The following is a 27,893-nucleotide window of genomic DNA, read 5'->3' as shown; positions in this document are numbered from 1 at the left end:
TGCATTAAATGTTTCCACATTCATGTTGCCACTCCTTTGATCACTTACATCATTCATCAGACTAAATGAGGACTCGACTCTAGGTCCATGAAAGATGGAGAGGCAACACTTAACCAGTGCACCCAGGGAGGGGTACTTGTCTGGTTTGTCGAAGACATGACCCCACCACTCCACGATGCTTTCTCCCTCCTCGAAGCTGGGGATAGTCAGGTCAACACTGAACCGCACAAGTTCCCTCTGGATATCCTGGTCTGCTGGCAAGAGGTGCCCCAGCATACCACTCAGCCTGCCAAGATATGGAAGTAAAAAGCTTTCAGTTCATTTTAACCCATTAACACCGGATGCTGCATCGCGCAACATTGCCCCTAGCGCCAGTTGTTGCATAACGCAACATTGCCCCAAATGTCAGTTGCTGCATAACGCAGCATTGTTGATTTGTCATTATTTTCAAGATGCATGCGGCATGTAATGCACAATCATTGGTTCAAATACACATGTGGTGGGTGTTTTCAATTTAAGACCATGTGACCAAAAATTTGTGTGATTTGTCGACAATAACGTCAATCAATCAGCCATACTCGCTGTTCTGCACACGTGCGTTTGTTTAGCTATTTGACACCCGCGAAAATGGCTGCGGTTACTGTGGAGACATGCTGTGACAGCGATGGAAGTGATGTGGAGTTGGAGGGGGTGAACAGATTTTAATTGAGGAAGAGATAGAGGGAGATGTGCCAGAAGACCCCTTAGATAGAGAGCAGGAGTGGGATTTGTTTCGAGAGGATGAGGAGGAGGAGGAATTCCAAGGCTTCCAAGTGGACTGGCAGTCAGATGGATTTTGCCCCCCACGTCAACAAAAGTTCACTCGGACACCTGGGCTGAAGGTGCCGATATCTGAAGATGCAAGCCCTTTAGATGTATTTTCGAATATTTTCACTGAGGAAGTTTGGGATATGTTGGTGACACAGACAAATGTATATGCTGATCAGACGCGTGGCCACACACCATCAAACTTAAAGTGGAGCCCCGTCTCAAAACAGGAGATGAAATCGTTCATCGGTCTCTGCATAACTTTTGGGATAATAAAACTACCAACTCGCCGGGATTACTGGAGACAGAGCAAGTGGCTGTATCAGACAAATGTCCCCCGAGTGATGGCACGAGATCGCTTCGACATGATCTGGAGGTAATTATTTATTCTTGCGCTCTCTTCTGACGACTTCTGTGTCTTATTGCGTGGCGTTACCCTTATGAAAAAAAAACCCTCGGCGAATTACTGCAGTATGAAAACTATGAAAACTAGAATTTTTTAACTAGTGTTACTGCAGTATACAGTATAATTGCATAATGCAAGACATACGATGCAGGTTTTTATTTATTTATTTATTATTATTATTTTGCAATGACGTCTCCATCATGGCCAGTAATGTACCCGAAGTGGTGTTAGAGCCTTCTACTAGGCCTACTACTACTACTACTACTAATAATAATAATAATAGTAATAATAATAGTGATTATGCTTTAGTTATAGTATAGTAACAGTATATAGCAATAGTAATAGTAGTATAATAAATAGCAGTATTGGGCAGTAACTTTACTTTATCCTGAATCGTAAAGCAAAACTACATGTCCCAAATACCTAAATGTCCCAAATGTCCAACATTGATAAATAGTAATACAATTATAAATAAATAACTTAAATAACAATACATATGGAATAGATAAATAAATTCATAAGCATAGCACAATACACAAAAATAAAAACAATAATGGCCAACACGTGCACGTCATAAGTTTACATGGACACCAAACATCATAAAGAAATCCAGCCAGCAAAAACTTTTTGAATTTTGAATCTTGAATCATGTTTTTTAGATATCTACATCTCCAAGACAACACTGACCCTGCAGTGGACAAATCGGACAGGCTATGGAAACTGCGGTGCTTCTTGGACCTCCTCCTGAACCAATACCAGGCCCTTTATGAAGTTAATGGTATCGTGACCGTGGACGAGTCCATGGTCAAGTACAAAGGGCGGCTGGCGTTCTGGCAGTACCTCCCCATGAAGCCAGTAAAATGGGGAGTGAAGGTATGGGTGATGGCTGAAAGTACAACTGGCTACATCACCAGCTTTCACGTGTATACTGGGGCCACAGAGGGCAAGGTGGAGATCAACCTGGCGCACCGCATCGTCACCGACCTGGCCAGCCCATACTACAGATCACACCTGTCTGTTTACATGGATAACTTTTACACAAGCGTGCCCTTGCTGGTTTACCTGAAGGCAAGGGGAATTCAGGCTTGTGGGACTGTGCGTGCAAACGGAAGGGGCCTACCGAAGACCAAGGAGCTCAGCAAGCAGGCTGGCATGACCAGGCATCAGTATCAGGTGGCTCAACAGGATGAGCTGACCTTGTGCGTGTGGCAGGACACCAAGGCAGTGATGGTCCTGTCCAACCACCATGACCCCATGGCTTTGGGGTCAGTGAAAAGGAAGGTCGAGGATCAGCGTCAGGAGGAGGTCGAGGTGCCAGCCTGCCTTGCTGACTACCAGCAACATATGAAGGGTGTAGACCTGCTCGACCAGATGGTGGGGTACTACCAAATCGATCACAGGTCTTTGAAGTGGTGGAGGAGGCTGTTTTTTTTTTTTTTGTCTCTGCCGTGCTACAATGCATTTGTGGCTGCCAGATCTGCTGGTGGAGATGAATGGAAGTACAGGAAGAGTGGCTACAAAGCCTGGTTGGAAGACTTAACAATGGAGCTGTGCATCCCAGTAACCAAGAGAAGTGCTCCCCACCAGATGCTCCCCACCAGCCTATCTGGAGCTTCAGCTGGGCATGATCTGGCCCAGATCAACAACAAGAGAAAGACCTGCAGGGACTGTGCCAAAAAGCACACTGGCACCAATGTGCGCCCGGGGTCTACACTGATGGGATGCAGGCAGTGCAATATTCCCCTGCACCGCGAGTGCTTCATGCACCACGTTCTACAACAGTAGTGTATATGGGTGTGTGTGAAGTCAGTGTCAGTCTTTGGAAATTTGTTCCTCCGGTCGTTTCCCCCGGTCATTTCCTCCAGTTCCTCCTCAGGACTTTCACCACCTCTCCTCACTCCTTTCCCACCTTTCTCCCATGACAAAGTGCCTTGTTCCATGTTAGATGAATTAATCTATGTGTTGACATGTTTTTAGATCAATTGATCTGTGTTGATATGTCGTTCTTTATATGAATGAATCATATAATACTTATTTTTACTCATCTGACTGAGATTTGTTTTTTTATAAAAATGTGTTAGTGTTAATGCTGAATGAGCATGATCCAATAAAAACAGAGAATTTTATCTTTTAAACGCAACTTATTTCATGTCTTTATGTGCTTCCGAGGCTGAGATATTGAATTTTTCATAGGCGTTTTCAATTAATTATTTTTATTTCAGAAAACCCTCAGGCAGATGGGGACCTTTTCTAAAAACTGGCTTAGGCATTTGCAGACATTTTTTTGCAGGTGTTTCAGGCGTCAATGGGTTAAATCAAGGCGGAATACTTTCTTCTTTGCTGCTGTCTTTTATTAAATCAAATTTGAGACTTTTAATTTGACTTCTTTCAGCACGGACAGCACTACAAAATGGCGTCTCCACTATACAGTGCCCTATATAGTGAGTAGCAAGCAATTTCGGACACAGGGATTGTCAAAAGGCGCGCACCCTCTTTCGAATGCTGACGTAATCAAGCCGGACGTTTTGTTTGTTTTGATAACAATCAGGAAAGTTTGAAAAAAGTAGGAAATTCAGTCCGATGACTCAATCCAGCTTCTGGTGGTCTGGTCTGCACTCTGACTGATGCGTGCACGCTCTGGCCAGCAGGAGAAGAGGTGCAAAATGATGCTGCTTGCCCTTTGCAGCGAGATGTACTCGTCGCTATGGCATCAATATCAAAGCAGGAGGAGGAGGCGCAAACTGGCATGAACTGTCTATAGGTGTGTTGGGTTTCTTCACCTCTTGCCCTCAGCTGGAGCGATTACACCATCTCGAGATCAGTCCCCCCGTGTCGCCCAGAGCCGCTCTGGGGTGAGTCGCGAAAAAAGACAGGAACCCCATAAGTTCGCAATCTTTATTCACAAGTCCCCAACGAGGCAAGAAAATACAGGGGATTTTATGTGTCTGTTATCTGTGTGGATGAAGTGACATCACTGCAGATGTGTGTGTGTGTATATGGGGGGAGGGTGTGAGTGAGTGAGTGACATCATTTTGATATCTGTGTCTATGCGTGTGTGTGTATGACATCATTGCATGCTTCAGAGACTGTAGGAAACCTTGGTCTGAGCAGGTCACATCTTAACTACATCACTGTTCTGATGGAATGTTCAGATGTGTGTGTATGTGTGTGTGTGAGAGTGAAGGTGTGACATCACTGAAGACCTTGGCGCTGTGTGTAAATCTTGAATCAAACATAATGACACATTTCTGATCAATAAACAAAATGTTCTGATATGATATGATAGCAATGTGCAGACAGAATGGAATTTTTAAACAAAGATACTGTGTCTAGCTGAGACAGAAGGTCTGTCATTTTAAACAAAAATACTGAAGAGGGTCACAGACTAAATCCTTTACAATTAAGAATAAATCCTTACAATTTATCCTTACAAAGGAATAAATCTTTTACAATTCCCCTCTTTGATACTAGAGATTACAACTAGTATCACACCCCGGTATTCTGATCATATATGTGATTACATCAAGAATTAGGATTAGATGTATGAGTTAATCCTTGCTCTTCTTGACGTGTATTGGTGCTCAGAGGGCAGGCATGCCCTATCAGCCCTCGTCCCACCTCACCGGAGCTTAGAGAAACTCAAAACCTCTTAATTTGTCCCAAATACACGCTATTTCCTTCAGAGTAATTTGTTCTAAAATGGTGAGGGAAAATGAAATTAGAGGGCATATCAACCTGCAGAGTAGTGAGAACAGAGTCCTGTAAGAATAGAGCTTCAGAACAGAGGCAAAGGTGGACGTGTAATAATAGTAGAAGGCGGCATCAGATGACAGACATAACTTCCATTCGTGTGCGCTCGTGCAGTCCAGTTAGCAAATTGCCAAAAGATGTTGTCTCGAGGTCCAGCTTGAGCGGGTAACCCTGCTTCGAGCAGCAGTAGAGTGGTCACGAAACTCGTGATGAGGACTTTCACGGTTGTAGTGAGGGTGATTGGTCCCAGACAGGGCGTGAGATCCCCTCTTTGTTCACAACGTCTTGCAGGGAGTAATCTGAGGATTCTCAGTCGGCCAGGGCTGCACAAATGTCACGTCAAATCTATGTAGAGCTCAGAGATAGAAAGAGAACAGAGACTGGATAGGGACACGGAGAAAACATTAATAGCAAACTTGTCATTGTAACACAGCTTTGTTATGGAGCCTTCTTCAATCGCGTGGCATGGATCCACTGTGGAAAAAGATCAGTTAAAACAGCAGTACAAGTAATGGCGACTATTTCTGAGCGTTTACCTCATGCACAATATCAGGCAGTGAACACACAGAGTAACTACAGAGGAAAACACCATCTGAGGGTTTAGAACAAGAACCATCAACAAAGAATACTTCCCCCACCCCTAGAGGGCTGGAGGAGAGATCGGGCCTGATACTAGTAGTATGTACGATTTCAGACAGACAATCAATGTCACCCAGAGTGTCATCCCGAGAATTAAGGAGGCGTGCGAGAGCATGACCTACAGTATCAAAAGAGGATGTGGCGCTGTGCAGTCATATGTTGGGTCTGTAAATTTTGCAACACCTGTTTAACTTGATGTGATGAGTGCAAGATCAGTGAGTGAGACAAAACCAATTTTTCCGCATCTAAAACCATCAAAGCACATGCGGAGACAGCCCTTAGACACGCAGGTAAGCCTTGAGCAACAGTGTCTTACGTTTTAGATAAAAACTGCACAAGGACGCATCCCCCCCCCCGCTCCTGGGCCAACACCGCAGAGGCTGTGCCTTGGTGTTCACAGGCATAGGGATGGAAGGGCTTGGAGTAGTCGGGTAAACCCAGGGCCGGGGCGGAACAAAGAGCGCTTCTGAGGGAGTGATAAGTGTCCACCATAGCGTTAGTCCAGGTCAAAGGGTGTTGCAGTGGATCGTGATGAGAGATTGAAAAACGGAGAATCTTGTCATATAAAGAGCAGTCAGGGATACATTGTCTGCAGTAATTGATAAAGTTCAAACCCCAAATACTTAAGTGTCCATGCAATATTGCAGCTTGGTCCTGGAAACCTTAAAGCCCTCGTGCGCCAGATGTTGGAGCAGGCGTAAGGAGGCGTCTTGGCAGATTTCTGGTGACTCAGCAGATACCAGAAGATTGTCTGCATACTGCAGGACCACAGAGCCCTGGGGGAGGTCACAGAGTGCGTTATGAATTACGGTTGAGAAAGCAGCAGGATAATCAATAAAACCTTGAAGCAAACGTGTCCAAGTATACTGTCTCCCCCTGTGCGTGACAAAGGCAGAACAGAGATCAATAACAGAAAAACAGCAATAATGAGCAGGAACCTGTGACATTACAGAAGAAATGTCAGGTACAATGGGTGCAACAGGGACAATCAATTCATTAATCTTACATAAATCCTGTGTAAAATGCCAGGTGCCATCAGGTTTAGGTACTGGATTGACAGGTGTATTGTACGAGCTGGTACACGGTCTCACCACGCCTTGCTCGAGAAGAGACTGTAGGATGACATCAATAAAGAGAGAGAGGGTACTGCTTAACATAAACAGGATGTAAGCAATAAGTTTAAAGAAAGAAAGGGAGATATAAAACAGGGCAAATTGAAATGACAAACAATTTCACTGAATGTAATTTGAATAAAATTGAATAGCTGATAAGCACTTTTTGTTGGATTCGATATGTGACAGACTCAATACATTTTTAATTCAATTAAAAATAATGGAAATGAGGGGGTTGGTTGCCTTGGACATTGACTTTATGTATATGGAATTTACCTAGTAATATAAAGAGATTAATTATGTTAAATGTATTATTGTGTGAGAAAGTGCTAAAAAATCTGTGGCTGCCCATTTATATCTGTGTGTCCTTGTCTGCTGTGCTTGCATGGATGGTTGTTTTGTTTATATTGCTTATCTGTAACTGGGTCAGTCTGTTTTTCTTAATGGTTAAATAAAGATAAACCCAAGTCTCCAATTTATAAACACCACTGGAAGGACAAAAATTTTTTTTCAACATTCTTCAAGTAAACGTTTGTTAACTTTGTTTCTTGCTGAAAAAATTATGGTTAACTAAACATTAAAGGCCTATCCATTCCATATCCTCCATGGGTTTTTAAATGCAAAAGTATGGAGGTTTAAAATTCAGCAAACAGTTAATCAGAACATTTCATATCAATAGTTCAAAATTGTTCAAAATTAGGAGGAACATGAATGAACTAAAATGAAGAAAACAAATTTTAGATTTAGCAGATTACACTTACTTATTGACTCATTCATTCTTCTAACCCGCTTGAAACACACTTCGTAAGCATGCCTTTTAACAGGTGCCATTTTGGGGATCCTTTTACGTACACACGAATGTACTGTAATATAATGTTGAAGCACAGTACGTATAGACATTACAGTCAGGCAGTCTTGTAGACTGCTCAGGGGTCCTGTTACGAGGACCGTAATGCTCGGAATATCCATTGAGCGAAGCGGCTTTGTTGCTTGCCAAAGTCGTACTTACACATTGACAAATTTTTGAGCGCATTGTACCACATAAAATCGGTCAGTAAGCACAACAAGTAATCATACATAAGGTGCGCTGGATTATAAGGCGCACTGTCAAATTTTGAGAAAATTTAAGGATTTTAAGTACGGCTTATAGTCCCAAAAATACGGTAATAAGAATGATGAAATTACAGGCCCATTTGTTTGCCGTTAAAAACAAGATTGGATAAATTTAACTTTCTAATAATGTTACAAAACATATGCTAGCTTATCTTGAAAATGCTGACTACATTTGTAGATCACCTCACGGACCACTCGTGACTTTACTGGTATCTTTCCAGTTACAAGTTTCGGACTATCGACACACAGTGAATATAAAATAAAATACAGATGATCTACTCACCAAACGCTGAAACTAATTGATTAAGAAGCAGATTTTTCCTCTGACAATTCCATTCTGTATTGAGGGAGGAGGATCTCTCTCTCTCCTTCAGTAACAGTGATGAGATTCACAAACGATTCGGATCTTTTTCGAAACGAAACATAAAAATGACTCGATCGAGCGACTCGATACAGACGCATACGAGTTTGTTCTAAATTCAGTGAAGCTTTCGTTGAGATTATAACGCACACCCATGTCAACCTATACAGAATGTCCATATTTTATACGGATTTGATTCAATAAACGTAGTATACGGGCGTACAAATAGTTATACGGATTCTTTAAAAAAACCTTCAATATTTATTTAGAGCTATAATCAATTCCCACGATGATAAGAGAGTACAATTCAGAACATTAGAGTGACACTGTGTTTTTGTCAAACATTGGAGCTTTGTATTCATTCTGAAGGTTTATTGTTATCAATATTGAATAAAAAGTAACTGGGATATATCATTGTTAATTATCACTTTAGGTAAATGATACAATGGTATCATTTGGTACAAATTTTAGGTAAATTATTTTAATTTGCATCTTATAAGGATTTTATAAGGGAAATAAGGATTTTGGAATTTGGTTATACAGGTTTGATTGACCAAAGGTTGACATGTATGAAACATAGTTCTAACTGTTCATGTCCAGAGTACTGATTTGTTGTTTCATTATTTTGTGCATATCCAGTAATGCCATATATAAATGCTGAAACAATTAAAAAATAAAATATACATTACACAGCTCCTAGAGATTGCAAATGCCTGCACAAGGATAAATCAAAACTGAGGCTGGGATTCAATCCAGCCGGCCAGATTGTCTAGAATTTGTGTAGAATGCTAAACCACAGTGATTCATCCAATCCCGTGGGGTTTCCTCGGGGTCTACTCTGAGTACCTTAACGCAATTTCCCCCCATGGTGACACGAGAGAATAGTCTCAAGATTAATTATTCTGTGTTAACTCACACAGATGCGCGCGCTCTAATCGTCCCATGAAACTATTCACAGGGATAAACAAATCGGCCCGTGGCAACTCGCACACGGAGATAACTGGGTTTTCGGATACTACCAACCAGGCGGAAGTCCCTTAAAATACCTTAAGGTTCTTACCTGATTCGGAGTATCCCAGACGAGCCCCCAAAAAACTGTTAGGTTTCTTCACCTCTTGACCTCAGCCTCAGCCAGAGCGATTACACCATCTCGAGATCAGTCCCCCCGTGTCACCCAGAGCCGCTCTGGGGTGAGTCGCAAAAAAAGACAGGAACCCCATAAGTTCGCAATCTTTATTCACAAGTCCCCAACGAGGCAAGAAAATACAGGGGATTTTATGTCTCTGTTACCTGTGTGGATGAAGCGACATCACTGCAGATGTGTGTGTGTGTGTGTATATGGGGGGGGGGGTGTGAGTGAGTGACATCATTTTGATGTCTGTGTGTGTGTATGACATCATTGCATGCTTCAGAGACTGTAGGGAAACCTTGGTCTGAGCAGGTCACATCTTAATTACATCAGTGTTCTGATGGAATGTTCAGATGTGTGTGTGTGTGTGTGTGTGTGTGTGTGTGTGTGTGTGTGTGAGTGAAGGTGTGACATCACTGAAGACCTTGGCGCTGTGTGTGTAAATCTTGAATCAATCATAAACATAATGACATTTCTGATCAATAAACAAAATGTTCTGATGATATATGATAGCAATGTGCAGACAGAATGGAATTTTTAAACAAAGATACTGTGTCTAGCTGAGACAGAAGGCCTCGGTCATTTTAAACAAAAATACTGAACAGAGGATCACAGACTAAATCCTTTACAATTAAGAATAAATCCTTACAATTTATCCTTACAAAGGAATAAATCTTTTACAGGGTGCGAAGCGACCTCCTTGCCCTTTGGGTCAATATCAAAACCCCCACTCCCCCAATTTTTTTTCTCATCGGATCTACACAATTCACGTAGGTCACCCATTTTGGTTTCAAAACGGCGAATTTCGCCGAAAGGTGAGGGATTTTCATGCATGTTAAACTCTTCAGACTGACTTGATCCATGGCCTGAACTTCTGTTATTTACACACATCTCCAGTAAGAGCCTGATGTTTTGGCTTCTGCAGGTTCATCAGAGCATGGTTGATATGAGCAAGTTCTCAAAATTGCTGGCAGGTTTGGCATTATCCAAGCTTAGACCATAACAATAGCAGTTTAAAGCTAACAGCTGAGCATTTTGGGAAGAAACAGAAGACAGACACAATTAACAGTTTTCCACTGATCTGTTTGATGACTGTCACTTCATCAGCATGCACAGACTCACAGCTCACTGCAGAGAGAGAAAGGGCTTGCATAAGTATTTTTAGAAATACATTTCTCCTGATATTGACATCAATGGTGGTACAAACTACTAAACAGTTTGAAGCAATGACCACAGCAACAATTTAGGAAGTTATGAGGCTTGTTCGTAAGTTCATAGTGAACTATGATGTGACTGACCAAGCAGAATGAGATGATGGAAAGTTGCCTAGATAGCAACTAAACTAACACAGATGAACTCTTCCAGTCACCATAGATTCTGAGAGGCAGGTTTTTGTGGACATGGATATGAGGGTCAAGGAGAAACATGAACACAATATTTTTGTTGTCACCTCATAACTGCTTGTGGTCAAATTCTGCCCAATGAGCACCCACCTTTAAACATGTTTTTTACCTCATGGTGTTTGGATTGTCTTTTAGGCATTATAAATGTCATGAGTTTTACCTTCATGTTCTGCTGAAGCTCTGAGTATACAGTATCCTCAGCCAGACTGGCTCTCTCTAGTTGGGAACAAGAACCAAATCCTTGATTAATTTCCTGAATAAAACTCCAGCTCATCTAAACTGCTTAAGGGGGGAAAAAAAGAAGACAAGAAACACCCGACCCAAAAATAGAGATGACCTGAAGGCTGCTGTCAGAGCAACCATGGCTTCGGTAACACCTTAGCAGTGATCACCTCCATGCCACGCCACATTGATGCAGTAATTCATGGTAAAGGAGCCCCCACCAAATATTGAATGTAGAAATGAACATACTTTTCAAAAGTTGGACATTTCTGTATTGTAAATCATTTTTGATTGATCTTAAGAAATATTCTAATAATTTGAGATACTGGATTTCTGATTTTCATGAGCTGCAAGCCGTGATGGATTTGGATTTAATGTATGTGAACACCAAGGATGCATATAGCTCATCACCCCTCCCCCCGCTGGGCTGTTCTGACCACAATCTGGTTCACTTGTCCCCTACATACATACCTATGGTGAATAAACAACCACCCACCAAGAGGTATGTAAGGAGCTGGTCTGAGGAGACCAGTATGGCACTGAGGGACTGCTTTGACACCACGGACTGGGATGTGTTGTGTGAACCTCACGGGGATGACATTGATAGCCTGACAACCTGCATCACGGATTACATTAATTTCTGTGTTAACACTATGCCAGTCAGGAAGGTACGGTGTTTTCCCAACAATAAACTTTGGGTGACCTCTGAACTAAAAGCCCTAATAACGAGAAGAGGGTTTTTAAATCTGGCAACAAGGAGGAGAGTGCAGAGGGAGCTGAAGAGGGGGATAACGAGATGCAAGGACAGCTACAGGAGGAAGCTGGAGGAGCAACTCAAGGGGAGCAACACCGGAGAGGTATGGAGAGGCCTGAAAACCATCTCTGGCCACACAAAGGACAGTGGGATGGGGCATGTATCTGGGGCCAGGACTGGGCAAATGAGCTGAATCTCTTTTTTTTTTTCAACAGATTTGACTGTGCCACCCCACCCTCCCCCACTCACCATAGTCCTGACCTGTCTGTGATATCACTTCACCCCCCCCATAATACCTCTGACACCAACAGCTCCCTCCTCACACCACATCACCCCCCTCCGCTCCCTGCCAGACCAATCCACACACTCCACCTCCGACCTCACTCTACAGGAGTCACACCTTGGCTACACCCCTCGCCTCTCCATAACAGATGATCAGGTGTTGAAGGAGCTGAGGAGGATCAAGACGAGGAAAGCTGCTGGCCCTGATGGTATCAGCTCCAGACTGCTTAAGGACTATACAGATCAACTCTGTGGGATTCTTCTGTACATTTTTAACCTGAGCCTCAGTCTGGAGAAAGTTCCACTTCTGTGGAAAACATCATGTGTGGTTCCAGTTTCCAAGACTGCGCACCCCAGGGAGCTCAACCACTTTTGGCCAGTAGCTTTAACGTCTCACCTAATGAAGATCATGGAGAGGATTGTTCTCTCCCACCTCCGACACCTGGTGAACAGCAAGATGGACCCCCTGCAGTTCGCATATCGACCGGGCATTGGTGTGGATGACGCTGTCATTTACCTGCTCCACCAGTCACTTTTGCACCTGGAGGGCACTGGGAGCACTGTGAGAATCATGTTCTTTGACTCCTCCAGTGCTTTCAACACAATCCAGCCATCACTGCTTAGGGCAGGGGTGTCCAAACTGATCCATAAAGGGCCGTGTGGCTGCAGGTTTTCATTCCAGCCATGCAGCAGCACACCTGACTTGGCTCATTCAATCAACTGAACTGTCTTCACACAGTTAAATACTTGCAGCCACACCCACCCTTGATTAAAGGGTGGGTGTGTCAGTTGATTGAATAAGCCAAATCAGGTGTGCTGCTGCATGGCTGGAATGAAAACCTGCAGCCACACGGCCCTTTACGGATCAGTTTGGACACCCCTGGCTTAGGGGGAAGCTGGAGGGAGCTGGTGTCGACTGCCACCTGGCTGCATGGATCATCGACTACCTCATTAATAGACCACAGTATGTGAGGCTCTGTGACTGTGTCTCTGATGTGGTAGTCTACAGCACAGGGGCTCCCCACAGGGTACAGTGCTGTCTCCTTTCCTCTTTACACATCTGACTTCAGCTACAACATGGACAGCTGCCACCTCCAGAAGTTCTCAGCTGATACAGCCATCGTTGGACGTGTGTCAGAGGGGGACAATCTGGAGTACAGAGAGGTCATCACCAACTTTGTCACCTGGTGCGAACTGAACCACCTGTGCATCAACGCCAGCAAGACGAAGGAGGTGGTGATCGATTTCAGAAGGACTGCTCCTCAAATTGCACCAGTGAACATCCAGGGTTTGGACATTGAGATCGTGGAGGAGTACAAATACCTGGGTGTTCACCTCAACAACAAACTAGACTGGACTAACAACACACATGTCCTGTACAAGAAGAGCCAAAGTAGTCTCCACCTGTTGAGAAGACTGAGGTCTTTTGGTGTGTGCAGGACACTGCTTAGGACTTTTTATGACTCTGTGGTAGCATCACTGATTTTCTATGCTGTGGTCTGCTGGGGCTGTGGAAGTTCAGAGAGGGACAGGAAGAGACTTAATAAACTGGTCAGAAGGGCTGGCTCAGTCTTGGACTGTCCTCTGGACTCCATTGAGGTGGTGGGTGAGAGGAGGATGTTAGCCAAGCCGACATCAATCATGGATAATCCCTCTTACCCCCTACATGAGGCTGTGGGGGCTTTAAGCAGCTCTTTTAGTAGTAGACTGCTACACCCACAGTGTAAGAAGGAAAGATACCGCAGGTCATTCATACCTGCTGTTGTCAGACTGTATAACACCCACAACTTGTAATGTAGCACCAATAACCTGTTTGTCGTTATACTTGCACTACTTCACCACTACTACCTCTGCCATCTCTCATCGATGCAATTATGTGCAATAATATAGGCCTTAAACTATTTTTATGCATACATATATATTACACGCAGAGTCTACCTGTAATGTGCAATTTTTCCGAGCCTCTCAATAAGGCAATTTTTCTATACTTTTTCACGGTAGATAATGCAAATAGCCCTCTGTATTTAAAGGATATGGGACATGAAACATAAAAGCACGCTATATCAGTTTCTTTCCATTAAAAATATGAATTAATTGCATCAACAAATACAAAATAATCTATTAAATTCAGCAAAATCATTATATTCGTGATGATTATATGGCATTTCTGCTCGACTTCCGATATGCATTTTTTGCAACCGGAAGAGCCGCTGTCACGTGATCATACGTCACAAAAACTTTCGGGCACAGCACAAGCGGGTAGATGAATGGAGAAGTGGATGACAAGAAAATTGTTTTTATAGTCTTTAAAGTACATTGGACATCATACATTGGACATCATGGTGTATTGTGCTGCTTATGGTTGCAATAATTCCAATGGGAAATGCCCTGGAGTAAGTTTTTTTGCATTCCCCAAGGACCCGAAGCTGAGGAAAGTGTGGGCTCACCTGCGCATGCGCAGTAGGCTTCGCGCATGCGCAGTAGGCTTGGTAGGACAACTTTACAGAACACCTGTTGAAAAAAACTTTGCACCTACTGTTTCCCACAAACTGTATTCGGACCATTTCACTGAGGATTCTTTCAACATTAATACTCAGGTACTGAGCGATATTAATTCATGAAACAGGAAGCATAAGGATGAGAAAAAAAAAAAAAAAACAGTTCAAATCGGGAAGCCGCGCACACCTGCGCCAGGCTGCACAAATGCGCGCAGCTTCCCGACCCAAACCGCCTCTCTCTCATCCTTACACTTCATGCCTCATGTTCCATGAACCAACATCGCTATTTTTATTTTTTTTAAATCGGATCTGCGCGATTCAGCCGTGAAAAAGGCGGCATCCGCCGAAAGGCACGCTGGATGCATCCCTGTTTGCATCCGTGACGGAGGCCAGGGGACAGGGCAGGAATATTTTTGTTGATATGAGTGATCCGGTGCGATTTCGCGACCCCCCTGTTGAAGACCTCTGCGCTAAGCGACTGAAAGCCGAGGTAAGGATTAGTATTATAATTTTGGGTGTATCAATTATTGATTATCATAATTCTGATTCGTTTCGCCATTTTGAATGTTTTCATCTCGGACTCTGGAAGCATTGTATCTCAATCAATCTCGAAAAATATCAGCAAAAAAAAAAACTAGCTTGCAACGGACTTTAGCTAGATCTATGATGAACTTTCAATGTATGATACAAAAATAATACTTCTTTCAACAGATCATTAGCCTTTGAGCAGAATTGTTTTTAACTTACCAGGAAGTGTTATCCAGCTGACCGCTTTCAGTTTCATGAGGGCTGAATGAACTAACTCTCTCAGAATCATCTGACCCGTCAGAGTAAAGACAAGATCCATGTTCATGTGAATTTCCAGCTATCGGTTCAAATTGATAGGGTCTAACTTCACATCTCTGTGAAACATCGGGAATGTCACTGTCGATGGTGTCCATTTCGGTAACCTGTTTACATTAGATTCCCAAGCGCTGGCTCCTTGGAAAGTTTTTGTGACGTCACGGGTCACGTGACCACCTAGCTCATTAATGAATCCTTGTTTTACGCTGATGTATAGAAAAACTTGAATAATGTGATGATTTTCACATTTTTGATGCCCTGCAGTGATTTAGATGGCATTTCTTATGTCCTTTATACATAATTATGCCCAGGTAAAAATCCATGTCCCATATCCTTTAATCTTTCGTTTGCCTTATTTTTATTTCAGTGTTATTTATCTGTATGACATTTTCTTGCTACTGTAACACATGAATTTCCCCGATGTGGGATGAATAAAGTGAAATCTAATCTAATAATCATCAAAATTAAAACAAAAAAAAAGGCTTGAAATATTTCACTTTGTGTAATGAATATAGATATGAAAGTTTACCTTTTTGAATTCAATTATTAAAAAAAATGAACTTTTTCACAGTATTCTAATTGTTTGAGCTGCATTAGTATTATGTCAATAGTAAACCTAATATTGAATTATTTTATGATAACGGGCTGCCTAGCCAAGCCTTTTGGGTTAATCAATTCTCACTGCCTCTGTCAAAGTTGGTGTCATGTTCACGCACGTGCACTGTAACGGATGTCAGATTAAACTTGGGTTCCAATCCTCTCCTCAGCATCGACTGAAAATGCAGCAAAAAGTGCACTGTCTGCTGGTTTATTCTGTTACTTTTCAGTCCACCACATTCAGTCCACCACATTCAGTCTGCCACTTAGTACTGTATCACTTTCAATATTAAAGTGCACATGAACACCAGACCACTCTTGTGAGATTGCTACCTTTGAAAATTCAACCCAGAGGTGGGCAAAACCGTGCCAGGTTGACACTGGTATGATAAAAAAAACAAAAAAAACAACCACAGCTACCTGTACAACTAATAAAATTGAAAATGGGTATGTTAGATTTATGGTAGATATGCAAACGATCAATCATCAACAACAGTCAATAGTATCAGCGGTGCCGAGGTGGTGGGGGCCCCAAATCAAAATCTGCTTAGGGCCCCATAAAATCTTGGCCTGGCCCTGGGGGAATAAAACCCTCAGGGATGTGCTATTATAGGAAATGAAAATCCACTACTTCACACTATCCTGTTCTTGATGTTTCCCTGTAACAGCACATCAGTGACTGTTTTGTTCGTGACATCATAGCATGAAACAAGAGTAGTGTGCAGATGATCCATGATACAAAATACATTTTCATTATTTCACTCTACCTTTTACTTTCTTCGATTTTTTTGGTGGTTTTAGTTCAATCTCAGCATAAGTCACATCACCAACACCTGCACCTTGTTCAGCATCAGCACCTGGAGTAGCAGAGAACAAAACCATCCCAGTGACCTTTAGCCGTGTAATACATCACTCATAAACAGAAACACAAGTCATGATCCATCTCTGGCTAAATCTACACTGAACACGAGCTGCTTTTTTAGAGAGTAAATCTTTAAAGGGACAGTCCACCGTACTTCCATAATGAAATATGTTCTTCTCTGGATTGAGACGAGCTGATCCGTACCTCTCCGAGCTTTGCGCGACCTCCCTGTCAGTCAGACGCGCTGTCACTCCTGTTAGCAATGTAGCTAGGCTCAGCATTGCCAATGGTATTTTTTGGGGCTGTAGTTAGATGCGACCAAACTATTCCACGTTTTTCCTGTTTACATAGGTTTATATGACCAGTGAAATGAACAAAGTTCAGTTACACAAATTGAAACGTGGCGATTTTATATGCTCTGGAAAGTCCGCACTATAATGACAGGCGTACTAACACCTTCTGCGCGCTTCAACAGCGCATTGAAGGTATCAATGCGCTGTCGAAGCGTGCAGAAGGTGTTAGTACGCCTGTCATTATAGTGCGGACTTTCCAGAGCATATAAAATCGCCACGTTTCAATCTGTGTAACTGAACTTTGTTCATTTCACTGGTCATATAAACCTATGTAAACAGGAAAAACGTGGAAGAGTTTGGTCGCATCTAACTACAGCCCCAAAAAATACCATTGGCAATGCTGAGCCTAGCTACATTGCTAACAGGAGTGACAGTGCGTCTGACTGACAGGGAGGTCACGCAAAGCTCGGAGAGGTACGGATCAGCTCGTCTCAATCCAGAGAAGAACATATTTCATTATGGAAGTATGGTGGACTGTTCCTTTAAACTCTTTTAGTTTCCTTTATCATTCAGTTTGTGGCATCTTTTTAATGTGCGATATCTTTATGACTTGTACTCGGTAGATCATATCACTGCTTTTAATGGAGCCTGTGATGGAACTGATTCTTCTGATCTGGAGGAAAAATGCAGACCCTGGATCCTGATATGTTTATGTATTAAATTATTGAATGTGCTGAAAATTTCAGGTGTTATTTGCTGACTTTGTTTCTCAACAAATGCATGAAATGTCCCAGCATTAAAAACACTCTACCATTGTTCCTGTTTGCCTTCTTTTTCTTCGTGACCTTTGCGTAAGTGGCTTCGCTGCTCTCAGTTGCAGCTTCACCTGAACACAGTGCAGTGTGTTAATCACAAGACACTTCTGTACTTTACTGTATCAAGTTAATCTACAGTTAAGTCACCTAATGTAAGAGGAAATGTCTGATATGAAATAAAGCTACATTGGTGCTTGAAAGTTTGTGAACCCTTTAGAATTTTCTATATTTCTGCATTAATATGACCTCAAACAATCAGATTTTCACACAAGTCCTAAAAGTAGATAAAGAGAACCCAGTTAAACAAATGAGATTAAAATATTATACTTGGTCGTTTATTTATTGAGGAAAATGATCCAATATTACATATCTGCGAGTAGCAAAAGTATGTGAACCTCTAGGATTAGCAGTTAATTTGAAGGTGAAATTAGAGTCAGGTGTTTTCAATCAATGGGATGACAATCAGGTGTGAGTGGGCACCCTGTTTTATTTAAAGAACAGGGATCTAGCAAAGTCTGATCTTCACAACACATTTGTGGAAGTGTATCATGGCACAAACAAAGGAGATTTCTGAGGACCTCAGAAAAAGCATTGTTGATGCTCATCAGGCTGGAAAAGCTTACAAAACCATCTCTAAAGAGTTTGGACTCCACCAATCCACAGTCAGAAAGATTGTGTACAAATGGAGGAAATTTAAGACCATGGTTACCCTCCCCAGGAGTGGTCGACCAACAAAGATCACTCCAAGAGCAAGGCGTGTAATAGTCGGCGAGGTCACAAAGGACCCCAGGGTAACTTCTAAGCAACTGAAGGCCTCTTTCACATTGGCTAATGTTCATGAGTCCACCATCAGGAGAACAATGAACAACAATGGTGTGCATGGCAGGGTTGCAAGGAGAAAGCCACTGCTCTCCAAAAAGAACATTGCTGCTCATCTGCAGTTTGTTAAAGATCATGTGGACAAGCCAGAAGGCTATTGGAAAAATGTTTTGTGGATGGATGAGACCAAAATAGAACTTTTTGGTTTAAATGAGAAGGGTTATGTTTGGAGAAAGGAAAACACTGCATTCCAGCATAAGAACCTTATCCCATCTGTGAAACATGGTGGTGGTAATATTATGGTTTGGGCCTGTTTTGCTGCATCTGGGCCAGGACGGCTTGCCATCATTGATGGAACAATGAATTCTGAATTTTACCTGCAAATTCTAAAGGAAAATGCCAGGACATCTGTCCATGAACTGAATCTCAAGAGAACGTGGGCCATGCAGCAAGACAATGACCATAAGCACACAAGTCGTTCTACCAAAGAATGGTTAAAGAAGAATAAAGTTAATGTTTTGGAATGGCCAGGTCAAAGTCCTGCCCTTAATCCAATTGAAATGTTGTGGAAGGACCTGAAGCGAGCAGTTCATGTGAGGAAACCCACCAACATCCCAGAGTTGAAGCTGTTCTGTACAGAGGAATGGGCTAAAATTCCTCCAAGCCGGTGTGCAGGACTGATCAACAGTTGCGGGAAACGTTTAGTTGCAGTTATTGCTGCACAGGGGGGTCACACCAGATACTGAAAGCAAAGGTTCACATACTTTTCCCACTCACAGATATGTAATATTGGATCATTTTTCTCAATAAATAAATGACCAAGTGAAATATTTTTATCTCATTTGTTTAACTGGGTTCTCCTTGTCTACTTTTAGGACTTGTGTGAAAATCTGATGATGTTTTAGCTCATATTTATGCAGAAATATAGAAAATTCTAAAGGGTTCACAAACTTTCAAGCACCACTGTACCTGTTCCACTCGTATCTGCCTGAGCCACAGTGTCGTAAATGTGTTCAGTTCCTACAGAAAAAAGAACAAAGATTCAGTGAATTTGTTATAAATGTGATTGTAGATTACAAAACATAACAGATTTCAAACAAATAAAATGTTTTATTATTATGAGATTATAATTTTACAATGGATTTCAAAGAAAGATGTGAGTTTCTATGAATAAATGTAGAAATAAACAGTCACTGAGACAGTGTCTGACCAGCCTGAAGTGGTGTGTGTCCTGCCTGAGAGTCTTCAGCTCCTGACCGCCTCTGATTCTGATCTGATGTCTGATTGGTTTTCTGCTGCTTTTCTATAGAGGGAGACAGATTCTACATCTGAACAGGGTGTAAATAGGAACAGAAACACTTTATTTTACACAGCCCTGATTACAGCGTAATGAACAGGGAGAGTATGATATAATTCTAATAACAATATGGAGTTAGAGGAGTGAAACTACATGTATGAACTGCACAACCTGTAGTAAAGTCATATTTACAACTAAACTTAATGATTTAACAAAAACCCAGATTCTATTATGAAACCAGGTTCAGTATGACAGATCTCACACCCACAATAATTACTGAGAATTTGCCCAAAACAATCAAACTATTATGTGATGCCTCATAATTTTCTTTATTCTTTAGAAATTCTGATGATATTCAACATAAAATCGCTAAATCAGTTATCAGACCTTTCTTTCTTTTGTAGGACCACAGTAGGATCATTAAGATCAGTAACGCAATGAACAAAAATCCCAAACCCACAGCCACTCCTACTGTTCCACCACTGGATCTAAATCCTGGGACTGAGGAGAGAAAGAGAGCAGAATTTAAGCTTTAAACACTGTACAACTAAACCATGTTATTAAAACTAGAATCAAATACAGATAAATTCACACAAGGTTTCTCACGTCTGACTGAGACCCAGCTTTTCAGTGACTCTCCTCTCTCTGGGTGTTTACAGTGGTAGAAACCTTCATCTGACTTTGAGACCTTATGGATGATCATCTCTTTTGTAGTCTGTGTCTGGAGGACTGATCCATCTTTATAGAAATCAACTCGGAGGTTTGAGGGCTTTGGGTTTCGATATAAACAGCGTAGAGTCAGAGGATGTCCCTCAGCCACAGGATGGACAGGACTCTCCAGGATCACAGCACCATCTACAACACAGAAAACCACATTTACAAAATAAATAAATATTTTCTCTCATTGATCGATATTGAATGTATAAATAACCTGTATACAAACAGACGGTAGAGAAACTGTCACACATGACAGCACTGAGCACTGAGCCATGTACACTTCCTTTCCCCTCGCTCCACAACGTCTACACTTTACTGGTGAGTGAAGGTGAAATTCACAGCACATTTCTCATCACCAAACTCACTGATATGACTCAGGTTGCCACCTTGCACTCTCTATTACAAACACTTTTAATACCAGAACATATTAATCAGAAACCAAGCACAATGAGTTCACTGCACACAGCACCAATCAACATAAACAGACAGAAATAAAATGCTTTGTGACATCCCTGATTGATTAATACTCAATAAAATACTTGTTTCATTATCATTATCAGTGTGGGTATCTGTAAGCATGGACTCGTACTCAGTCTGGAAAGTAACAGCATAAACATATCCATACTCAGAATTACAGAAATTACAGGGAATGTACTGAGAGAAGGGCGGCATGGTGGTGTAGTGGTTAGTGCTGTCGCCTCACAGCAAGAAGGTCCGGGTTCGAGCCCCGTGGCCGGCGAGGGCCTTTCTGTGCGGAGTTTGCATGTTCTCCCTGTGTCCGCGTGGGTTTCCTCCGGGTGCTCCGGTTTCCCCCGCAGTCCAAAGACATGCAGGTTAGGTTAACTGGCGACTCTAAATTGACCGTAGGCGTGAATGTGAGTGTGAATGGTTGTCTGTGTCTATGTGTCAGCCCTGTGATGACCTGGCGACTTGTCCAGGGTGTACCCTGCCTTTCACCCGTAGTCAGCTGGGATAGGCTCCAGCTCGCCTGTGACCCTGTAGAACAGAATAAAGCGGCTAGAGATAATGAGATGTACTGAGAGAAAAAATTCCAGATGTTTTTGTCTTCTTGAACAGTTTTTCCCAGCTGGAAACTCAGAGTTCTGAATATTCTGTAATGAAACATTTCCCTTTTCCTTTAATAATAAACACACTGCATGAAGACTCACCCTGCACTGTGATGTTAACAGGATTCCTGTTTTCTCCCGATTCAGAGTGACACCAGAAAACTCCAGTGTAGGATGTGGAGAGGGAGCTGATTTTACATGGAGAACAATCTAACACTCCCTCACTGTGTGTGTATCGTCTCACTGTCCATCCAGTAGAACGACTCTGGTCAGTAGAGTTACAGCTCAGTGAGATAGAGTCAGAAGTAAAGTGTTGAGTTCTGTTGGGATTGATGATCAAAGAGACTGGAGGAGATTCACCTTAAACAGAGAAGAGAGTCATGTAAATAAGAATCAGTGCAACATGCAATAAGGATATACAGTAAGTGCATGTGTTCAGAATTCTGTTTATTAATCCAGTAATTAAAGCCACACAGTCCATAGCATGGGTCATAACACAGAAAAGTTTAACCCCAGATAATCCTTCCTCATTGTAGATTACATTCGACCAGCACATACATTTACATAGTGCAAAGTTCAGAGCCATGTTTAGTTTGTGATTGCCATTGCTGTGTTTAGACCCTTTTGGATTTTGCCTATTTGTATTGTGTTTAATAACAATCTAACATAATGACATCATCTGAAGAAAGAAACCTTTATTTGTCACATGCACACTTCAAGCACAGTGAAATTCATCCTCTGCATTTAACCCATCTAAAGCAGTGAACACGCGCACACACACGCACACACGCACACACACACACACAGCAGTGGGCAGCCCAGAGTGCAGTCAGGGGTTCATTACCTTGCTCAAGGGCACCTCAGCCCAAGGCTGTCCCACATCAACCTAACTGCATGTCTCTGGATTGTGGGGGAAACCAGAGCACCCAGAGGAAACCCACACAGACATGGGGAGAACATGCAAACTCCACACAGAAAGGCCCTCGCTGGCCGCTGGGTTCAAACCCAGAACCTTCTTGCTGTGAGGCGACTGTGCTAACCACTACACCACCATGCCCTGTACCTGCAAGGTCCTCTGAATATCCATATCTGTGTTTGTATTATGGGGCTTTTCCACTACCAACGCGGCTGAGTTGGGCTGAGCCGTGCGGTGCTGAGTCGAGCTGGGTGGGGCTGTTGGGGTTGCATTTCGACTACAACCGTGCTGAACCGTGCTGGCTGGAAGTGGGTGGACACATTGGGTGGAGTTAGCGAAAGTGGGTGGACGTCACGTGATGTCGTTAGGCGGCGCAAACAGTGACATCAGTGACCTTTTAAGTGGTAGTCTCACGACCCAGATCATAAACAATAAACATGGAGGACATGGAGTCGTTAGTGTTGCTGGTCTTGGTGCTAGTTTTCTGATCTTCTTCTTCTTCTTTGTCGTAATTTTTCTTCTTCCGGGTTTACGGTGTTTACAGATGGTGGTTAAAGATCCCAGCGTGCTCGCGGGGCATGTGAGGACACTCCTCCTCACTAATCAGTGCACAGGGGAGTGTCTCCTCACGCCCCTAGCCCCACTCGGCTCGGTTGGGCTCACTTCAGCCTCACTCCAAAACCGTGCGAGTTTTGGGTGCTGAGTAAGGCTGAAGTGAGCTCAGTCGTGCTGCTCTGAGGTAGTTGAAACGCGAGCCTGTTAGGACTGGGACTGTTTTGGCCTCTAGAGGCCGCTGTTATGTTTATCTTGTCATGTTTGTTTTGGCCTCTAAAGGTCGCCACTGTGTTTTGTGTTTGTCTTGATTGCCTGTTTCCTGCCCCGCCCTGTTCCTTAATTAGTTTGTGTATAAATACCCCTCTGTTTGTTCCCTTGTCACGGAGTCTTTATGCTATGCTGTCTAGTGCTAGTTTCCTCTGTCCCATGTATCTTGCCTGTGCCCTTGTGTTTTTGATATTTTTGCTTTCTTTGGACTTTGTACCTTTTTGATCTTCTGAGCGTTCAGCATTTTGTCTTTCCTTTTGTTTTTGGACATTTAACCTTTGGATATTTTTATTTTTGGTTTATCTTCTGAACTTTTGGATTTTCTTTTTGTTTTTTCCATTGGATTGTAAATAGTGTAAATAAACTGTTTTTTGATACTCTACTTTCGCTTCACGCCTCTGCACTTGAGTCATCCCCCTGGTGGCCTAGTGGGGGTTTGCTGGATTATCACACCAATGACCTGGGTTCGAATCCCAGCAAAACCCTAACAGAAAGACTCCGTCATGACTGACTCAACAGAGGCTGCTTCAACTGTCTACCCAGCCAACCTTCAGGGAATTATGGCAGCTTCGGAGCGACCATGAGCCTTGCTCGCCATGAGGTACTGCTTCAGCAGATTGGGAAAACCCTGGCACAGCTGACTCCTTTGCCCGCATCTCCTGATCCGGCTCGTGCTCCACCATCTGCTCCCGCTCCAGTGCCTCCCGCCATGCTGCCTCCTTCACCTCACGAACCCAGCCTTCCTGCACCACAGAGGTATGATGGCAAGCACAGTGAGTGCCGGGAGTTCCTTACCCAATGCCAACTCACCTTTGAGCTTCAGCCTACCACCTACACTATGGATCGCCGCAAGATTGCCTTTGTGATAACCTTGTTAGCTGGTAAGGCTTGGGCAATGGCCATTTGGCAGAGACAGGGACCTGAGTGCTCTGATTTCAAGCTGTTTATGGTGGAGATGCTTCGTGTCTTCGATCAGGCAGACACCAGTAAAGATGCAGCCAGGAAGCTCATGTCCATCTGGCAAGAAGGAAGCGTCGCAGACTACACCATCGCGTTCCGGATGCTTGCAGCAGTCAGCGGATGGAACGAAGCAGCCCTGGTTTCAGCCTTTCACCATGGTTTGTCTGACCCCATCAAAGACGGCCTGGCCTCTATCGGATGCCCAAGTGACCTCGAAACTCTGATCTCACATTCTACTCGTCTTGACAACAGGATTAGAGAGCGCCGCCGAGTCCTGAGCTTCCCCGGCCTCACTGCCTCGACCTGGAGCCCGTCTACCTCCTCCAGTGACTGTCCAGAGCCCATGCGAGTTGGCCGTACTCGTCTCTCCGCAGCTGAAAGGGAGCAGAAGGAGGGACAAGTGCTGCATCTACTGTGGCAAGCCTGGCCATTTCCAAGCTCTTGGGAAAAGGACCGCCCGTCCAGCCGAGGGAGGGTTGTGACGGGGCCTACCCTCTCTCCCGAACTCCCTGGCCAAGGAGTCTACATTCCGGTCTCCATCTCCTGGGGTGAGTCTGTCCACTCTTGTCAGGCCTTGTTAGACTCCGGGGCGGCTGGAAACTTTATGGATGTTCACTTCGCCCAAAGTATCAATGTCCCGACTGCACCTCTTGAAGTCCCACTGTCTGTGTCTGCCCTGGATGGCCAAGCCTTAGGTGACAGAAGAGTCACCCAAGTAACTCCTCCAGTCTCAAGGTCACAAGGAAGAAATATCCCTGCACCTGATTCCTTCACCAGAGTTCCCAGTTATTCTAGGTCTTCCTTGGCTTACCCACCACAACCCTCGTATAGACTGGGTCACTAGCCAGGTTGTGGAGTGGGGTCCTGCTTGCTATGCCTCTTGTCTGCTCTCTAGCTCTACTGTGTCTCCTGCCGAGCCTCCTGATCTCACTGAGTTATCTCAAGTTTCCACAGAGTACTGGGATCTCAAGGAAGTTTTCAGCAAGAGCAGGGCTGCCGTTCTTCCTCCGGACTGTGCCATCGACTTGCTCCCTGGGACTACCCCTCCTCGTGGCAGACTGTTTTCCCTCTCTCAGCTAGAACGCAAGGCCATGGAGGAGTACATCAAGGAAGCCTTGGCCTCTGGGTTCATTCGACCCTCCACCTCACCCACTGGTGCCGGCTTCTTCTTTGTCGGAAAGAAGGATGGGGGGCTCCGGCCATGTATTGATTACAGGGGTCTGAACAAGATCACTGTACACAACCGCTATCCCCTTCCGCTGATGTCCACAGCGTTCGATCTGCTCCAAGGTGCCACTGTCTTCACCAAATTGGACTTACGGAACGCATACCACCTCATCCGTATCCGTCAGGGAGACGAGTGGAAGACTGCCTTTAACACCCCGTCTGGGCACTACGAGTACCAGGTGATGCCCTTCGGACTCACCAATGCACCAGCTGTTTTTCAGGCCCTAATCAACGACGTCTTGAGGGACATGATTAACCAGTACGTTTTTGTCTACCTCGATGACATCCTAATCTTTTCCAAGACCATGCAGGAGCACCGCCACCATGTCCGCCAGATTCTCCAGAGGCTGCTACAGAACAATCTGTTCGCTAAGGCCCAGAAATGCGAATTTCATGTTCCCAAGGTCTCCTTTCTGGGTTTTATTATACGGACAGGCCAACTCCAGATGGATCCAGCCAAGACCCTGGCCGTCCGGGACTGGCCCACCCCCAAGTCCGTCAAAGAGGTTCAGCGGTTCTTAGGATTTGCTAACTTCTACCGCAAGTTTATCAGGAACTTTAGTTCTGTAGCAGCGCCCATATCGGACTTCACCAAAGGGACAGGTGGATCGTATGTCTGGTCTCCTCAGGCGGAAAAGGCGTTCAAAGACCTCAAGCACTGCTTCTGCACGGCACCCATTCTGGTCCTCCCGGACCCTTCGCAACCCTTCATCGTCGAGGTGGACGCCTCGGACAGCGGCGTCGGCGTGGTCCTCTCTCAATGCTCGGAAGGAAGGCTGCACCCCTGCGCATACTTCTCCCACCGCCTGAGTTCTGCGGAGTCCCGGTATGATGTGGGGGATCGAGAACTGCTAGCAGTTAAACTGGCCCTTGAGGAGTGGAGGCACTGGCTGGAGGGAGCGCAACATCCATTTTTGGTCTGGATGGACCACAAGAACCTGGAGTACCTCCAGCAAGCAAAGAGACTCAATCCACGACAGGCTAGGTGGGCCTTGTTTTTCAGTCAGTTCAACTTTACCCTATCATACCGCCCCAGCGGTAACCAAAAACACCAAACCTGACGCGCTTTCCAGGCTGTTCGCTCCCACCAACAGGGAGAGCGAAGTTGGGCCTATTATCCCTGTGTCCCGGATTGTGGCCCCTGTCCGCTGGGGTATTGAGGAGGCCATCTGACGAGCCCAACGCCAGGACCCCGGTCCTGGGACAGGGCCACTGGGCCTCTTGTACGTCCCACATCAAGCCCGGGCCAAGGTTCTCCAGTGGGGTCACTCGTCCCCTCTCACCACCCACCTGGGAGCTCGAAGGACCCTGGACTTTTTGAGAAGACGCTTCTGGTGGCCAAGCATGGAGAAGGAAGTGAGGTCATTTGTCCTTTCCTGCGAGGTGTGCACCAGAAGCAAGAACCCACGACAGCATCCCCAGGGCCTCCTGCATCCTCTGACCATTCCCCGGCGTCCCTGGTCCCACGTGGCAGTCGACTTCATCATGGGTCTCCCTGAGTCACAAGGTAACACTGTCATTTTTGTCATAGTTGACAGATTCTCCAAGGCCTGCCACTTTATACCACTGTGCAAGCTCCCTTCTGCTCTTGAAACAGCTAAACTATTGTTTGATCACGTCTTGCGAGTCTTTGGTCTCCCACAGGATATCGTCTCTGACCAGGGGCCCCAGTTCTCCTCTCGAGTGTGGCACGGGTTTTGCAAGCTCATCGGAGCCACTGCCAGCCTCTCCTCTGGGTTCCACCCACAGTCCAATGGCCAGACGGAGAGGCTCAACTAGGACCTGGAAACCACCCTGCGAGGCCTGGCTATGGATAACCCGACACCTGGCTGCCATGGGCAGAGTACACCCACAACACCCTGCAGTCATCGGCCACCAAGCTGTCGCCATTCCAGTGCCAATTCGGGTTCCAGCCACCTCTGTTCCCGGACCAGGAGGAGGATGCGGGGGTGCCCTCGGTCAATCAATATGTGAGATGGTGTCGCAAGACCTGGAGCAAGGTCAGGAGGACCCTCATCCAGACCTCCAGAACCAACCAGACTCAGGCCAACCGCCATAGAAGACCTGCCCATGCTTTCCGCCCTGGGCAGCGGGTTTGGCTGTCCACCAAGGACCTTCCGCTGTGGGTGGAGAACCGCAAGCTTGCTCCTCGCTACATTGGCCCCTTCAAGGTGGTGCGCAG

The 27,893-nt window shown here is 44.4% G+C and overlaps 1 pseudogene; it reads right to left on the bottom strand.

Annotated features, from left to right (window-relative positions):
- Positions 1 to 4,546: 4,546 nt before the first annotated feature.
- LOC132885990 (titin-like) overlaps positions 4,547 to 27,893 on the bottom strand; it is a 175,059-nt pseudogene continuing 151,712 nt past the window's right edge.

This window comes from Neoarius graeffei, chromosome 1 (assembly GCF_027579695.1).
Source record: "Neoarius graeffei isolate fNeoGra1 chromosome 1, fNeoGra1.pri, whole genome shotgun sequence".
NCBI lineage: Eukaryota > Metazoa > Chordata > Actinopteri > Siluriformes > Ariidae > Neoarius > Neoarius graeffei.
The sequence above is the reverse complement of the archived record's forward strand: the minus strand, read 5'-3'. Positions and strand labels throughout refer to the sequence as shown.